This window comes from Scyliorhinus torazame, chromosome 15, assembly GCF_047496885.1.
Source record: "Scyliorhinus torazame isolate Kashiwa2021f chromosome 15, sScyTor2.1, whole genome shotgun sequence".
Lineage (NCBI taxonomy): Eukaryota > Metazoa > Chordata > Chondrichthyes > Carcharhiniformes > Scyliorhinidae > Scyliorhinus > Scyliorhinus torazame.
Window position 1 is genome coordinate 102,213,433 of NC_092721.1, and position 18,258 is coordinate 102,231,690.

General features: G+C 48.2%; 1 protein-coding gene across 4 annotated transcripts in view; it reads right to left on the minus strand.

Annotated features, from left to right (window-relative positions):
• The window catches only part of LOC140391721 (coiled-coil domain-containing protein 81-like), a 252,969-nt gene that overhangs the window by 1,609 nt on the left and 233,102 nt on the right, over positions 1-18,258 (minus strand). The window lies entirely within an intron of this gene.

Below are 18,258 nucleotides of genomic sequence, written 5' to 3' on the forward strand. Positions count from 1 at the left end.
ACATTGAAAGAAGAGTATTGGGGATAAGTGTGAGTGATTGGGGTTGGGGGCGTCAGTTCTGCAGTTACCCAGGAGTTAGACTAGGATTTTTCTATCTAACATTAGCAGATAGAAGTGTCTCACTTTCCTGTGGTACTCAATAAATCCAATCTGGCAGGTATTTAAACCAGCACCACCAATCAGCTTCCTTCTAAAGCCTGTGTGTACAGGGTACTCACACTCATCAAGCTTTTGAATTCTGCCTCTATCTATCTGTTCACCGCACTAACACCCCCAACACATTATTGTTTCTTTAAGAACACATTAATGTCGATACCAATAAATCTCTCTTGTGCACTTCTCTCCACACTCTATCATGCAATATCTCTCTGATTTTAACTGTTCACTTTTCCCTCTCAATCTAGTTTTTCTTTTCTCTTGCATTTTTCTTTCCAATTGTGGTTCCTTTACGAACTCAACTGTATGTTTATCCTTTTTGTCCCAACTTGATTTTAGCTCCATTTTATCCAATTACTAAGGACAGCTTAGACAGTGTGAGTCTTGGATGGACTTTATTCTTACTGTAATCATGGCTCAGACTTTGAGGCAAAAATATTAGTGAGACTATCATCACTCACCATTATTAAAGTCTACATCAAATGGTAATTCCTGACAGCCACACATATTCAGTTAAATGCAGAAATCAGTAATATTTGCTGCCCGAGTTACCCTGCTCTTCCAGGTGTTTTGCTATACCAGTATCTCTCCAAAAGACTCAGCATTGTATTACATAGACTGACATGAAGTTGCTGTATTTCATGACAGATATTCACTAAAATTACCAGAAAATTTTAGGGCTTGTTCATTGAAGTGTAAGTACGTTTTTAGCGACCTGGTATGTTTCAATACTGCCAAACAATTACTTTGGCACTGCAACTTAATTTTTACAAGTGCGGAGGATCATTCATTCAGAGCCTAGTTATTGTTGGAGATTTTAAAACAAAAGAATTAGTCTTTATTTTGTCATTTTTATCTCTCACTCTTAAGCCCATCTCTATTTCTCTGTCTTTATTTCACTTTCTGTATGTGATCTGGCATAGAATTAAATATTGCAACTTACACTTCACAGTTCAGATTCTGTGCCTGATTTGAAACTTGTTGGCATAAGGAGATAGGTGAGTCCTGATCCCTTTTATAGGGAACAATGCAAAAATGATTTTCTAATCATAACACCAATGACTTGCAGATATATATATTTCCTTTCATGTAAAATGCGCCTAAGAGCATTATAAAGCATAGTTTGAAGTCTTACAACACCAGGTTAAAGTCCAACAGGTTTGTTTCGATGTCACTAGCTTTCGGAGCGCTGCTCCTTCCTCAGATGAGCGCTGCTCCTTCCTCAGCTCCTTCCTCCTTCACCTGAGGAAGGAGCAGCGCTCCGAAAGCTAGTGACATCGAAACAAACCTGTTGGACTTTAACCTGGTGTTGTAAGACTTCGTACTGTGCTCACCCCAGTCCAATGCCGGCATCTCCACATCAAAGCATAGTTTGACACTGAGCCAGATAAGACTATATTAGGCCAGATGGACAATAACTTGCTTAAAGAGATAGGTTTTAAAGAATATTGTGAAGAAGGCAAAGTAGCAAAGCAGAGACGTTTAGGGAGAAAATTACAGAGCTTAGAAAGAGATAGTGGGAATTATGCATTCTTAAGGATGGTGTGGGTATGTATTCAGAAGCTCTTCTTGGGGTCAAATAAGACCCCAATGTTGGAACAGTCTGGTTCAGCCCCAGATGTGAACATTAACTTTGCATATTTCATTGGCACAATTGCCTTGTCAATGAAGGGTGAAGTTGCACATTAAGCTAATGAGAACCCCATTCTGCACTTGCAGTCTGGCATCTTGTGGGACTCCACCCAGGAACCTCACAGTCGCCCCCAGTGCTGACCCTCAGTATTCTCCTCCTCCCACCCACATTCCAGCTCCCAATAAGGATGGTCACTTTCTCAGCAGTGATTTGAGCACAAACCCAGCTAGGAGGCTGCAGGAAGTGATGACTGCATGCCAGCTTCCAGACTTCCTTAAAGCAAAGGGCACCCCAAAGTCAATGGAAGGTAAGGCCTAGACCCTTCCAGCTGAGATTGAGTGACTGAACCCTAGCTGAGCTTATTTATGTCCCCCACATCCTCTCTGGTGCACCCTGAACAGTGAAGAGCCCGGAAAGCCATGGCTGTCTGAGTGCTCACCTCCATGATCCCTCCCAGGGGTAAGGCCGTCAGATTCACGATTTTGTAGATCTGTTGTAAATATTCCGTGGTGGGGGGGGGGGGGGGGGGGAGGTCTGGAGAAAGTGCTTGTTAATGACATGCTAATATTTAAATGAGGTTCCCGGGATCCTGCACTTCGATTTGCACTACTCAACTGGAGGGGGTGGGGTGAAAATTCCAAAAGCCAATTATGCAGGAGAGAATTGTGTTTTTGATTCTCTCCAGATTTTGAACCCGCTCCAAGTTTCTCACGGATGGCGAGTGTGGACTCAAAATTGCCTCCTATGTTTCAACAGCAAGTTGCAGTACAATACTTGAGAGAAAGTATGCAGGCAGGTGCAAGTAAAGGCCGGCACTGCAGATTCATGGGATGTGGGAATAAAAATCACAGATTCATAGAATTATTATTGCGCAGAAAAGGACCATTTGGTCCATTCTGTCTGCACCAGCTTTCCAAATGACTTAGTGTCATTCCCCTGCCTTTTCCCCATACCCCTGCACATTGTTTCTATTCGGATAATCATAGAGGCTCTCTTGAATGCCTCAGTTGAACCTGCCTTGAACAGGTAGTGCATTCCAGGCTTGAACTACTTATGTGAAAAAGCTTTCCCTCACATCACATTTGCTTCCTTTGCAAACCACTTTAAATCTGTCCCCTCTCTTTCTCGATCCTTTTACAAGTGGGAACAGTTTCTCCTTATCTATTCTGTCCAGCCCCCTCATGATTTTGAACAACTCTAACATCTCCTTCTAGACCTCTTCTCTCCAAAGATGATAGTCCCAATCTCTCCAATCTCTCCTCATAATTGAAGTTTCTCATCCCTGGAATCATTCTTGTAAACCTTTTCTGCACTCTCTCCATCCTTTCTATAGTGTGGCACACAGAACTGTGCACAATACTCTAGTTGCGGTCTGACTAGTATCTTGTATAAGTTCAGCATAACCTCCTTGCTCTTGTGTTCTATGACGTATTAATGAAACCCAGAATACTATATGCATTATCAACTGCTCTCACAACCTGTTCTACCAGTTTCAATGATCTCTACACATATAAACCCAGGTCCCTCCATTCCTGCACCCCTTTAACAATTTTACCCCTTATTTTATTCAGTCTCTGTATGGTCTTCCTATCAAAATGGATAACCTCATGTTTCTCTGCACTGAACTTCATCTGCCATCATTCTATCCAGTCCACCAACTTGACTATATCCTTTTGAAGGCTGACATTGTCCTTATCACAGTTTACAATACTTCCAAGTCTGCAAACTTTGAAATTGTCCCCTTCACACCAAGATCTAGATATAAAACATGACATTCCCATAAAGGTTTAAGGTAGTCAACTTAATTCTATTAGACATTATAGGGATGAAACCCAAAATGCTAGGAAGGACTCACTGGGAATCTGCACTTCTAACCCTGCCGGAGTAAGCATGGTTACAGGAGGGGGTCCCTGATCTCAATAGGATTGATCATTGCATGGTAGCACAGCGGTTAACACAGATGCTTCACAGCTCCAAGGTCCCAGGTTCGATTCCCGGCTTGGTCACTGGCTGTGTGGAGTCTGCACGTTCTCCCTATGTCTGCGTGGGTTTCCCCTCCACAACCCAAAGGTGGATTGGCCATGCTAAATTGCCCCTTAATTGGGAAAAATGAATTGGGTACTCTAAATTTATTTTTAAAAAGGAATGCCTGTCAGGTACCTGTCAGATGGGAAGACTGCATGTTCTGGTGTGGTGGACAGGGTCCTACTGTCAGAAATCTCCCAAAATGTGGACTTCCAACTTCCTTGTTGGAAAGTCAAGAACGTTCAGCAGCACAATAATGTTATGAGATCCAAGCCACACCCCAATGCTAATGTGCCTCTTTTCATTTAACCATCAGCCACTACAGCGATAACAAAACTCCTGTCACACCCACACAAACAAGGACAAGTAGAAAATGGCAAAGATGACCAGGCACTTCAATAGCTCTGCTTCCAATCTAATGTAACAGTGCGCTGGAAGAGCCTTTGGTCTCTGTATATGTTATGTCATCTGGTTCCCAACATGATAGCAGCAGGTGGCTGGAAGACCCAAACATTTTAAACAGATTTAGTGTTCAATTGAAGTGGGAAAATCAACCCAAATTAATGTCAGAGAAAGAGAGAGAAGAAAACTGACTAAATCTTGCAAAGACAAAATGGCCACTGCCCCAGCAAAGAATGCACAACTACCGCCCATAATGAATTGGGGTGCTGATGCAGTCATAGAAGCATTTGAGAAGTTTAAACAAAAAATCCAGATTGACATTCAGCTGCTTTCTGCATGGTACCAGCGAAGAAGAAAAAAGGTCAGCCACATCCTTTTGTGGGCATGGGAGAAATGAAGGTGAGAGACTTAAATAAAAGCAAATTACTGCGGATGCTGGAATCTGAAGGTGAGAGATTTTCTGGTTAATGAATGAAGATGACAATAAAAACCCAGACAAAAGTTTTGAAAACATCAGCGCACATCTCCAAAGTCAAATCATTGGATCCACTGATATGAGTTTCAAAGCCTGAGAAAAAAATCATGTGAGCTTGCAAACAATTTTTTATAATATTGAAAAATGTAGCCAGAAAATACAAATTCAAAGAATTAGAAGAAAAGCTTTTAGATCAACTTATCTGGGGCTTTGCACACCCTGAACTACAAAATGATTTGATTGGAAAGGACAAGTTTTCATGACAAAGAAAGAAGATGGTAAATGAGTTATCTAAGACCGAGCAAATGAGAAAAAAATGATTTTTACACAGAGAGTAGTGGGTGCCTGTAACTCACTGCTGGAGGAGGTGATGGAAGCAGGTACAATAGTGGTGATTAAGGGGTGTCTTGACAAAATATGAATAGGATGGGAATAGAGTTTCTCCAAATGGAGAAAATCAAATTTGCCTTCCGTGGGTCGGAAGAAGGCTTCCACAAAACGTGGGAACCATTCATCCGGCTGTTCCGGGACCTGTTTGTGGTCAACGCATAAGTAAATAAGTAGCCGGAAGCCAGGGATAAATGGCCAGGACAAGATAGAAGAGAGGAAAGTGAGGGAGGACCCGGGGGGGGGGGGGGGGGGGGAGAGTAAGATGAGGTAGCCAAACCCAGCAGGAAAGAAAGGCGGGCAACAGCGAAGAAGGGGAGAAAGGGTGTGGGGAGGGAGGAAGGGCGGAGTGGGGGGGGGGGGGGGGGGAGAGAACAAAAAAGGGGAGCCAGAAGGGGGAAGAGATAAGAGAACAAAAACAGTGGGGGGGGGGTTAGAGCACAGGGGAAGAGAACGGCGACAACAACCACAGCACGGCGAGAGTAAGTAACGAAAAATGGAAAGGAGAAACGAGCAATGGCCGATGCCGAGGTAATTGCACCAGAGAATGTAAATAGCATTAGGGACGTGCCCCCACCACCTGAGTTTGATGTTCTGTAAAACAAAAGAGAAACTAGAAGAGAGGGGAGGAAAGACCTCCTGTCCTATTACGTACTTCCTAGATCCTTTGTGTTTTGCTTTGCTTTGTATATTCCTGTATTTATATCATGTTCAAAACCCAATAAAAAACATTTAAAAAGAAAAATGGGAATAGAGGGCCTTGGAAATGTAAAAGGTTTTCGGTAAGATTGGCAACGTGGTCGGCGCATGCTTAGAGGTCCGAAGGGCCTGACCCTATGCTGTACTTTTCTTTGTTCTTGTTCTGACAAGGAAAGGATTGGACGAGGGTATGAGAAATGTAGGACAGTGGTTGTAAGATTGACAGGTGAAATCCACTAGTCTCTTATTCTCATCTATTCAGCAGTCTTTAGTTAGTCAGATCTCCATTCTGAGAGCTACCAGGATGCCTGTACCGTGATTCTGCTGGAAACCTATATTTGTTTTTCCTCCCTCAGATGGAACATATCCCAGACCGCAGAACAACCTGGGAAACTTGACATCGGAGGATGGTGTCCAGCCAGATGCACCTGCGTCACATCCATTCTCTGCACCATGCACCAAAACAGATACAGGCACATCGATGGGAATGAGCATTTCAGAATAGATGGCGGCGCACACTGGGGAAGGCACGTCACACTTGCTCATGGAGCTGGTGCTGACAATCAGAAAATTGCTTGAAACCAGGACATTGCTGAGCCCGAAGCAGATGATGAGCCTCTAGAGCAGTCTCTAAGGCAGCAAATGCTGACTGTCCAGTGGGATGCACATGAAGATCTGGCAGAAATCCCTGAAGGTCTTTGTATTGGAGGAGTCCATACAGAGTGTGAGCACTGCTTTAACCCACAGCTCTGAAGACAAAGCATCCTCCATAGAAGATAGCGGCGACTCTCTTGCAGCGGTAGCTCCAGGAACGCAATCAGGGGTTTCTGGGGTTGCGTTCAGACCTGTGAGCCTACATACTGGCAGTGATCTCAGGCATTGCCAGTGTGAGAGATGGATGAGGCACCTAGTGACGCTGCTGGCACCCTGTCCATCTCTGGTGAGTAGGGAGGTTCAGAAAAATACCGTGTTGGCAGACCTACAGCTCCATGCATCCTCTCAGCATGCTTCTGTTGATGCAGTAGCTCTTCTGCTCCTTTGCCAGCGACCGTCGCATTTGAGGAGACCGCAATGACTGAGGAATATCCAGCGTGGCACTGGACTCTTCCACCTAGTTGGGGCTCACTCAGGTGACCAGAGGACAGCCACCAAAGTAAAGAAGGCTGCCGGGGCATCAGAGTCAGCAGCCTGCCTCCAATGTAGCTGCTGGAGAGGGGGAAGCACCAAGACGTCGCACTTGTAAATAGAAATGTAAGTGTTTATGATCACAGAAGGGGTTGAAGTGAATCATTCCTCATTGTCACTTGTGTAATGCTATATGTATGTAAAATGTGACATCATGTCAAATGGCCTCATTGTGCTTTATGTCATTGTTAGAGAGAAGGCCTGCAACTCTTGTATAAGTCAACAATTGGTTTACAAAGTGTATTTCAGAGAGAGGGACAGACAAGCAGTCTATCTGTGAACATTTGGAGACCTGGCTTTGGAGTCCTACCACGGCCTCCCTGGTGTTCTTGGCTCCCAAAAGCATCCTCATTGCTAGATCTTGTTCATTACCCTGGGTTGATAAAGCTCCTGCTCAGATTCAGTGCTGGATTCTTCCTCAGCGGATTCTGGAAGAACATCACTGTCTTCGCCCTCCATCTGCTTACCCCTTGAGAGAGTCAGTCTGGACAGCAGACTCCAGCCAGAAGGGAAACACATTCTGGAGCATATTGCAGAGATCATCCTGAGCAGTCCAGATATCAAAACCTCATTTTCAGTAAGCCTAATGGCCTCGCAATGATTGCCCTTGTTGAAGGATGACCTGGTTGTACTTCTCCTTCCCTGACCTCCTTGCTTGTCTGAGTGGTGCCATCAGCCACCTTTCAAGCATATATGCTTTGTCCCCAGGAGTCAGCCATCCAACTGCATCTGAGCTATGAAGAGTTATGTAAGATATATGCATCATGGAGCTTCCAGGATACCTGCCATAAATGTGCTTGTGATCACACCTAATCTGAACGGTTTCTATTCGCAAAGCTCCATAACTGCCCCACAGGTGCCTTGATGGTATAAATGTGCAGTTAATGGCTCCCTGAATTCTTGGAAATCCTGTTATTGCTGTGAAATCACTGGCTCGCTCGGAATGGCTGGCTTCATCTGTCTTGTATTGAATTAAGGTGTTTACCCTTTGGAACAAGGCATTTGATGCAGCTGCGGATTGTGATACTCCGCAAAGTCTCCCATCTACCTCTGAAATGAACCCGAAGCATAAACGTTTAGGGCCACTGTGACCTTCAGAGTAACTGGCATTGGGTGGCCACCTACAGAGTTTGAGGCTATCTGATCATGTCACGAACAGAGGTGACTTCTTCTCTGGAGAAGTGGCGCCTTCTTTCGCACTGTATCTCTGTTAATACTCCTATCTCCTCTCATCTCCATTCCTACTGGGACATTTATCCCACCCTGGCTCTGGAATGATTAAAAAACATGAAGCCCGCCTGGCCGACTGGATCGTTTGCCAAGCATGAAAGTGCACAGGCCTCTCAAAATCAGGATTGATTGTACTTTTAATGACCTTAAGTCGCTCTTTAAATGCCGGTGGGCACGTTTCCAATATTTGCACGCACCTGCCAACCAAAATATCGTAAGGAAGAATGATTACGTCAGGAAATCCTCTCAATGTTATCTCATGCCATTTCATGCTGCATCATGGCTGCACAACACACATCAAATTCCGGCCCATGAGATGAAGGAGGTGGTACTGCGGGTTGAAGGTAGCAGACATATTGAAAAGCACCCTCTAATTAGAAGCAAGAATGTGGTTGCCAGAGTCACAGAGCGTATAGATTGGGTAAATTCCATTGTTAGGAGAGATAACATGCTAAGTCAAATGAATGAGGCAGTCAGATGATTGAGGCACGATCAATTGAACAAAGACTAGAGTTGGATACAACTGAGGCTTTATTGCTCTAAGATGTGTGGCCTCCCACAGCAGCTGGCGAAATGGCTGCTGAATGGAGGACACACATATTTATACTCCGCCTACTGGGCGGAGCCAGCAGGCAGGGACTACCCGCGAACCTGTAGTACAGGTCCTACCATACATCACCTAATACAGGTGCAGCAGTGGTTTACCACATTAACCCCCTGTTAAAATTGAGTCCAGCGGGGGTGGTGGAGAACTATATACAGCAATGAATTTATATTTACAGTATTGAATCAGAAAAAAAAAATGTCTTTGAAGTCTGGTGCTAGTTTGAGATTTAACCGGTCTGGTGCCTTGATGTTCCGCTGAGAGCGACGTAACGATGGCGGCGATGTCGATGCTGGCCTGATGTTCGGTGACTCTGGGAGCGTGCCGAAATCCTCTTCATCCTCGGGCGTGGGCAGGGGAAGGACGGATGGTCCTGGTGGGGTTAATGCTGGGTGCGCCGGGGGAGGGGAGGGTGGTGCCGGGCCGGAGAGGTGTGTGTGTTTAGAACCTGCTGGTGCCAGGTCCCTGAGGGAGACAGTATCTTGGCGGCCGTCGGGGTACGTCACGTAGGCATTCTGGGGGTTGGCATGGAGCAATTGCACCCTTTCCACCAATGGGTCCGCCTTGTGGAGGCGGATGTGCCTAAGGAGCAGGACTGGCCCTGGAGCTGCGAGCCAAGTCGGGAGCGACACCCCGGATGTGTACTTCCTGGGAAGGCAAAAAGACGTTCATGGGGTGTGTTTTTAGTAGCGGTGCACAGCAGTGACCGAATGGAGTGGAGTGCATCAGGGAGGACCTCCTGCCAGCGAGACACTGGGAGGTTCCTGGACCGTAGGACTAGTTGGACGGCCCTCCATACCGTCCCGTTCTCCCACTCTACCTGCCCGTTTCCCCGGGGGTTATAGCTCGTCGTCCTGCTGGAGGCGATACCCCTGCTGAGCAGGAACAGACGCAGCTCATCACTCATGAATGAGGATCCCCTGTCACTGTGGATATAGGCAGGGAAACCGACAGAGCGAAGATAGTATTTTGGGCTTTGATGATGGTGGCAGACATCATGTCGGGGCATGGGATGGCGAAGGGGAACCTAGAGTACTCATCGACCACACTGAAAATATACTGAAAATAATATATTTCGGTCAGTGGACGGGAGGGGCCCTTTGAAATCCATGCTGAGGCGTTCAAAGGGGCGGGAGGCCTTCACCAGGCACGCACGGTCCGGCCGGTAGAAGTGCGGCTTGCACTCCGCACAGACCTGGCAGTCCCTGGTGATTGTCCGTACTTCCTCGACGGATTAGGGCAGGTTGCAGGCCTTTATGAAATGGTACAATCGTGTGACTCCCGGGTGACAAAGGCTGTCGTGCAGGGTCCGGAGTCGGTCTACTTGTGCGCTGGCACATGTACCTCGGGATAGGGCGTCTGGGGGCTCGTTGAGTTTGCCGGGGCGATACAAAATCTTGTAATTATAGGTGGAGAGCTCGATCGTCTACCACAACATTTTATAGTTTTTGATATTGCCCTGCTGTGTGTTATTGAACATGAAGGCTGCCGACCGCTGGTCAGTGAGGAGAGTGAATCTCCTGCCGGCCAGGTAATGCCTCCAATGCCGCACAGCTTCAACGATAGCTTGGGCCTCTTTTTCGACGGATGAGTGCCGAATTTCTGAGGCATGAAGGGTGCGGGAAAAGAATGCCACAGGTCTGCCTGCCTGATTGAGGGTGGCGGCTAGGGTGAAGTCCGATGCGTTGCTCTCTACTTGAAAGGGCAGTGTCTCGTCTACTGCGTGCATCCTGGCCTTGGCAATATCGGCTCTGATACGGGCGAAGGCCTGCTGTGCCTCGGCCATCAAGGGAAAATGGGTGGATTGAATGAGTGGGCGGGCCTTGTCCGCATAGTTTGGGACCCACTGGGCGTAGTACGAGAAGAACCCCAGGCACCATTTGAGGGCCTTGGGGCAGTGGGGAAGGGGAAGCTCCATGAGGGGGTGCATGCAGTCGGGATCGGGCCCCAGAACTCCGTTCTGGACCACATAGCCGAGTATGGCTCAGCGGGTCATGCTAAACACGCACCTCTCCTTGTTGTAGGTGAAGTTGAGGAGAGTGGCGGTGTGGAGAAATTTGGCAAGGTTGACATCGTGGTCCTGCTGGTCATGGCCGCAGGTGGTGACGTTGTCTAGGTATGGGAAGGTGGCCCGCAAACCGTACCGGTCGACCATTCGGTCCATCTCCCTTTGGAAGACCGAGACCCCATTACTGACGCCGAAGGGAACCCTGAGGAAGTGATAGAAATGACCGTCCGCCTCGAAAGCGGTGTATGGACAGTCTGATTTACGAATGGGGAGCTGGTGGTAGGCGGATTTGAGGCCTACCATTGAGAAGACCCGGTACTGTGCAATCTGATTGACCATATCAGATATGCGTGGGAGGGGGTACGCGTCGAGCTGCGTGTACCGGTTGATGGTCTGGCTGTAGTCCACGACCATTCTGTGTTTCTCCCCAGTTTTAACGACTACCACTTGGGCTCTCCGGGGGCTGTTGCTGGCCTCGATAATGCCCTCCCGAAGCAGCCGCTGGACCTCGGACCTGATGAAGGTCCTGTCCTGGGTACCGTCTGCACCTGGTGGCGACGGGTTTGCAATCCGGGGTTAGATTGGCGAAGAGGGAAGGCGGATCGACCTTTAGGGTTGCGAGGCCGCACACAGTGAGGGGTGGTAGGGGCCCACCGAATTTGAGGGATAGGCTCTGGAGGTTACACTGGAAGTCCAGGCCGAGTAGTAGGGCAGCGCAGAGGTTAGCGAGGACGTAGAGGCGGAAGCCGCTGAATTCTACGCCCTGGACCGTGAGTGTGACCGTGCAGAACCCTCGGATCGTGACGGAATGGGATCCGGAGGCCAGGAAAATTCTTTAGTTGGCGGGGTGTACCGCGAGGGAGCAACACCTTACCGTATCCGGGTGTATGAAGCTTTTGGTGCTCCTGGGGTACAGCAGGCAAGAGGTCACGTGGCCGTAGATTTTCACACTGGTCAATGCGGTGGCCAGGTTGTGCGGACAAGACTGGTCGATCGTCACTGAGGCGAGTCGTGGTTGGTCGACGCTGACGTCGGATGATGGGAAGCCTGGGGGGCCCAGGTCCTGGAATGCTGACGGTGTCCATGTCCCGTAGGAGAGACAAGATGGCGGCGCCTGAAGATCATGCGAGGGACAAAATGGTGGCGCTCATGGGCGCACGTTGCGGAGGTTGGACAAGATGGCGGCGCCAATGGGCCGCATGTTTTCATATTTTTTTTTCATAGTTTTCATAGAATTTTGGACTGAAGGGGAGAAGATGGCAGCGCCCACTGGCTGCGCGTGGCCCTGGAAGGTGAAGATGGCGGCACCCACTGGCCGCGTGTGGCCCCGGGAGGTGAAGATGGCGGCGCCCACTGGCCGCATGTGGCCCCGGGAGGTAAAGATGGCAGCGCCCACTGGCCACGCGTGGTCCGGGGAGGTGAAAATGGCGGCGCCCACTGGCCACATGTGGTCAGGGGAGATGAAGATGGCGGCGCCCATTGTGTGTAGGCTAGGGGGGTGGGGGCGATAGCGGCGACTGCGCGGGCCTGGCACACCGTGGCGAAGTGCCCCTTTTTGCCGCAAGCCTTGCAAACGGCAGCACGGGCCGGGCAGCGTTGGCGAGGATGTTTCTGCTGGCCGCAGAAGTAACACGGGGACCCCCGGGGTGCGCGGGCTTGCGTGTAGCGCAGGCGTACTGGCTGGGTAATGTCCCCGCTGGGGCGGCCGGCTGTGGGGTCCACGAGGGGTAGGAGGGGTGGGCCGTGCGGCTGGTGGGGTAGGCCTGAATGTTACATGAGGCAACCGTCATGGAGAACGCTGGCTTCTTTGTTTCAGCTAGGTCGAGCGTGGCCCCTTCTAACAGTCTTTGGCGTATGAGGTCTGACCCAATCCCCGTTACGAACGCGTCCCGCATAAGAAGGTTGGAATGTTCAGTGGCCGTAACGGCCTGACAGTCACAGTCCCGGACGAGTGGGATTAGGGCCCGCCAGAAGTCTTCTATGGACTCACCAGGGCGTTGAGAGCGAGTGGCGAGTACGTGCCTGGCGAAGAGCGTGTTCGTTTTCTGTGCGGAGTTTTCTTTGAGAAGCGCCATGGCGTCGGTGTAGTTCGGGGCGTCCTGGATCAGCGGAAACACGTTGGAGCTCAACTTTGAGTACAGGATCTGTATCTTCTGAGCCTCCGGAACAGGGTGGCCGCTGAGTTGATGTACGCCTCGAAGCAGGCTAGCCAGTGATTAAAGTCCTTTTTGGCGTCGCTTGATTGCGGATCCAGCTGCAGGCGATCTGGTTTGATTCAGAGGTCCATCTGTTAGAAAATCTTAGAGCAATAAATTGAGGCACGATCAATTGAACAAAGACTAGAGTTGGATACAACTGAGGCTTTATTGCTCTAAGATGTGTGGCCTCCCACAGCAGCTGGCGAAATGACTGCTGAATGGAGGACACGCATATTTATACTCCGCCTACTGGGCGGAGCCAGCAGGAAGGGACTACTGGCAAACCTGTAGTACAGGTCCTACCATACATCACCTAATACAGGTGCAACAGTGGTTTACCACAATGATGAAACACTCGAGGCCGATATTAAAAGACACAAAGAGCTCTTGTCAGAAAAGGAAAGAGAACTAATTTGGAAAGTTCAGGCTGCTAAAGAAGGTTTCCAAAAACTTAAAACATTTCAAGATGAAAACTTAGGACTAGAGAATAAAATTGTTGACCTGGAAAGATTGAAAGCTGAGCACAACATAATGTGGCAGGCTGAAAAAGAACGCATGAAAGAGGAACTGGAAGAGAAACAAGATGCTGCACAGTTAGCAAAGGAGACATCTGAGAGGGTGATTCTGAACCTTAGGTCAAAACTTCAACAGCAGCAGATAGAACATTAGGAGCTGGAGTAGGCCGCACGGCCCTTCATGCTTCAAATAAAAAAAGAGAATGACAGTGCTGAGTTCAGAGAGAAAATTAATGAACTGTACATGCCACTTAACACCATATCACGGGGAACGATTTCCTGGAGATCAATTCCAGACTGGAGAGCTTAAAAGAGGAAATGCAAAAAGCCAAGCAGAGCAAGCATAGCAGGGGGCTGAAAAACTGGTGGAAGAGAGGCACATAGTGTAAAACATGCGTTGCTCCAGGGAGCGGGAAACAACGTGGCCAAAAAGCAGCTTCTTGACAGCGGGACAAACTTCTGCATTTAAGTTCTGGGAAGTCTGAAGGCGTGTCCTGCTTCCTGACAGAAAATGTTAGGAAATGCATTTGTATGCATCTGCATGTTTTGCATGTTCACTAAAAAGCCAGCTCACCAAAATTAGCATATCATTGAGTGAGCAATACATGCCTTAAGATTTATGACTGTGTAAAAATGGCATGCAGAAAGCAGGGTAGTCATCTTACTGCAGTGGAGTGAGTACTCACTGTTTCTTTCCTCTTTGGGGACGATTGTTCAACAAGGCACTGATTGGACGGTGTGACTAAGCAGCAGGAAGGCTCATCAGGAGAGGGAAGGAATCTGGGGTAGGGATGGAACATGAGGTTGCAGGGAGAGAGGAACGGGCCTTGCATGTTGGGTGAGGGGGTCTTGTAAATGGATGGGGATGAGGTTTCTGGGAAGTGATGGTGGGAGAGGGAGATGGGCCTAAAGGTCAGGGTCAGTGCTGTCCATGATGGGCTCCTGAGGGTTGAACTGAGGGTAGTGGGAAGCGAAGGGAATAATCACATTGAGAAGGAATAGAGGGATGTGATAGGGAGGCAGCCCAGGATCATGATTGGGTTGTGGATGGTCTCATGCGGGGGTCTGAGAAACAAACAAAACAGGTGGCGAACATAATGGGGGGGCGGTGATGGTTATAGGCTCAAGAATAATGGGGGGGAGGTTTAAGGGTAACAGCAGGGAGACAAATGGTTATATTGGGTGGATAAAGGGGTCCTGATAGTCATGGCTGATAATAGGGTCGGTGGTACGTCTATGATGGCAAGGCAAGGATCTCTCAATTGTGTCTTGAGAAGGTGATGGAGGGAATCCTCAGGCGGGATTCTCCGAAATGGAGGCAGAGTGTTTGCGCCGTCGTGAACGCCGTCGAGGCACATGCATGACTGGTCAATGCTACAGTCTACATACACAAGGATGTATGAATGAAAGAACACAATCTGTGGTACTCCAGAATGTGGGGCGAGGTGCCAGGGGTTGACCAATGCTAGGTAGAGTATTTCCTATTTTCTGACATGCTCAGGGCTGGAGAAACAGCTTCAAACAGCATGCTGACCAGATGGATCACTGCAATTTGTTCACAGGTAATCTCAGACATACATGATGATGGCTTGACGCAAACCTACACTTCCCTTGGCTATGATCCAGCTGAGGAGGAAACAACGGGGGCATCGACTTCCCGCCCACCCTCCCGCAGGATTTATCGTGCTCTTCGCATGTGTATACCTAATGAGCTGATCGGGATCATGTGTGGCCAGATGTCCCCAAACCCCCACTTCCACTCCCATCTTGGCTACAGTAGTGAACTCGCCAACATTGAGGGCATTTAAAAGTTTATTGGATAAACATATGGATGATAATGGCATAGTGTAGGTTAGATGGCTTTTGTTTCGGTGCAACATCGTGGGCCGAAGGGCCTGTACTGCGCTGTATTGTTCTATGTTCTATGTTCTTGTAAGATTCTGCCCACAGAGTGGTAGTAAATTGTGACACAGAGCTTGAGGAGAAGTATTGTCAGACCAAACACTGACTGCAGTGTACTGCTTCAGCTTTTGAGAAAAGAAATCAAGTAACAGATTCTATCGGTGTCTAGATTAATTATAAAAAATCAATTGTTAATCTTCTTTAGGTCAGCATAATATATATTTAAAAAGTGAATGGGGAGATTTTCTGCTCCTGTTTTCGGGGGGAAGGAACAATGGAGGGGAGAAAATTGCATTGGTGTCCCAAAATGCCTTTTATGCTGGTGTGAGTTCCTGAGGAATTGTCCCCGCTCCTACCAATGACATAATGGGACTGCCGACTTAAAAAGTCAGGATCCCCATTTGCATCAATTTAAATATAATTGTCAGGCCTTATCACCTGACAGACTCACATCAGCATGAATCACGACAGGTCCCCCCGCGATGTGCACCTGGTGAGCCTCACCGGCTGGATGTGTGCAGGTGAGTACAACCCCAGAGGGATGAGGGTCATGCCCAGGGGAAAAGTGGTGGGGAGGGAGTGGAGTTCTGTGGGAGGAGCTCTGGGGGGTGGGGGAAGAGTTCCGTGGGAGTGGCGGAATTCCCTGGCGGGTGGCAATGGGGGAGTTCCGTGGGGGCTGAGAGTGGGAGAGTTTTGTGGGGATGGGATTTTGGTGGGGGTTGGCATGGGGGAGTTCCGTGTGGATGTTGTTTCTATTTTTAATTTCTTATATCGAGGCATCCCAATTTTTAAAAAACCTAAGTTGTTGGTGGGGCAGGCTCTACCAGTGAGAAGTTATGGGACCTGCCCCATACCTTTTGTTTCACAATCAGTTTAAAAATATTATGGGAAACCCAGCATGCCGCCTCCAGTGGACTATCCTCTGCTTTTCCCACCCTCGGTGGCATTTTGTCATAACAATGGCAAAATTCGGCCCAATAATTGCAACATTTCAGAAAGACGGATGTTATATATATTTTCATAAAAAGCTGGGAACTAATGGCTTTGCAAATGTACACACGGGGTGCTATATTTACACTGCTGAGCAACAATTCATCAGTCTAACAACCACATGGAGAATTGTAAGAAAAACACTCAATGAATTTCCAGTATTTTAAGACTAAAAGGGTCATTACTTGTGTCATGGGAGTGTCCCTTTAAGACAGGGTTTTGTCTTATCACATGGCTTCAATTATGTCATTGTGTGGGTGGAACTGGGCTGTGGCTCTGTGAGTTTTTACTTTTGCTTTGAGTTTTGGACTGGTTTGAACTGCACAGGTTGAAAGAACTGTGTCTCGATCTTCATTTTAAAAGTTGTTTCCAGACTGCTCAGTCACTTATAGGAGATAATTGTTTACTGGAAGGAATTCAAATCTGCTGTTTGAAAATGGAAACAAATTATCAATAACAGTCTTATATAAGTGAGAATGCTGTGTGCTGGGCCATGCCTTTGAAAAGGGGTTTCTGGTTTTATTTGGATTTTGTTATTGAATTGGAACAGTTAAGGGATACTTAATTAAGAGTTATACATAGATCACTGTAGCTGTGTGGTGTCTTTGTGTTTGTAATTGATAAAAGTTCTTGCTGTGTGTGTTTGCACAAATGTTCACTAAATTCTTAGAATAAAGCTTGCTGTTTTGATTAAAACGCCTAAGAAGTCCGTTGAATAACACCTGAAAAGCAGGCTCTTGTGCTCATCCCAGCTAAATTCAACAAACAGTTATAGGTCAGGTGAACTCCATAATATACTTTGGAGTTTTCTAAACCCTGGCCCATAGCACTTGGATCTTCTGAGAACCAGAGGACGTAACAATATATTTCATGCCATTTTGCAAGAATTTAAAGCTGAAAGAAAATGAATGAAAGTTGCTTATTGTCACAAGTAGACTTGTTGCTTATTGACACAAGTTACTGTGAAAAGCCCCTAGTCGCCACATTCCGGCGCCTATTCGGGGAGGCTAGTACGGGAATTGAACCGTGCTGCTGGCCTGCCTTGGTCTGCTTTAAAATCCAGCTCTTTAGCCCTGTGCTAAACCAGCCCCAGCTGGTTAACCAACTGAGACTAATATAGAATTATCTTTTCTTGGTGTAAGGATCATGATGTTTCAATGACTAATATAAGCCAGGTGCAAATACTCGCATCTGAATGTGCAGAACAGATCTGGGGTGGGATTCTCCGATCGCCGACGCCAAGATCGCGTTTGGCGATCAGCCAGAGAATCTACGTTTGCACCGGAATTGGGGCGGCGCAGTTTTTGTGATGCTCCGCCCCCTAAACAATGGCATTCTCGGGGGAAACACCACATGCTGTATGGCCGGCCTCAGGACGCCACCTGAAGCCCTCCCTGATGCTCTGCCCCCGATTGGCCGAGTCCCCAACGACGTGGGGCGCATGTGCTCACAATGTTCGGGGACCTCGCGTGGAGGCTGTCCAACGCCGTCAGTCGGGGGGGGAGGGGGAGCCATCCCGCTAGCAGGGGGGGCTTTGGCGGGGGCTGGGGGAGCTGGTGGGGGGTGGTCCGAGGGTGGCGAGGGGGGTTACGGGGGGGGGCAGTTTTTGGCACACGTGTCTGCGCACAGCCGGCGCCGTGTTGCATGGGTCCCGGCCATTCTGCGGCCGTATTTGCAGGTAAAGCCGGGGGCTTTACACTACGTGGCTATAGCCCCCCACCGGAAGGAGGATCGGTGCGGGGCTGACACCAACTTTCTGGTCGTAAGACCTGACAGATCCTGAGGACATAGCCCAATATATTTTCAGAAGGAAGTGTAGTTTTACAACTCATGTCCATTGCTGGTGCAT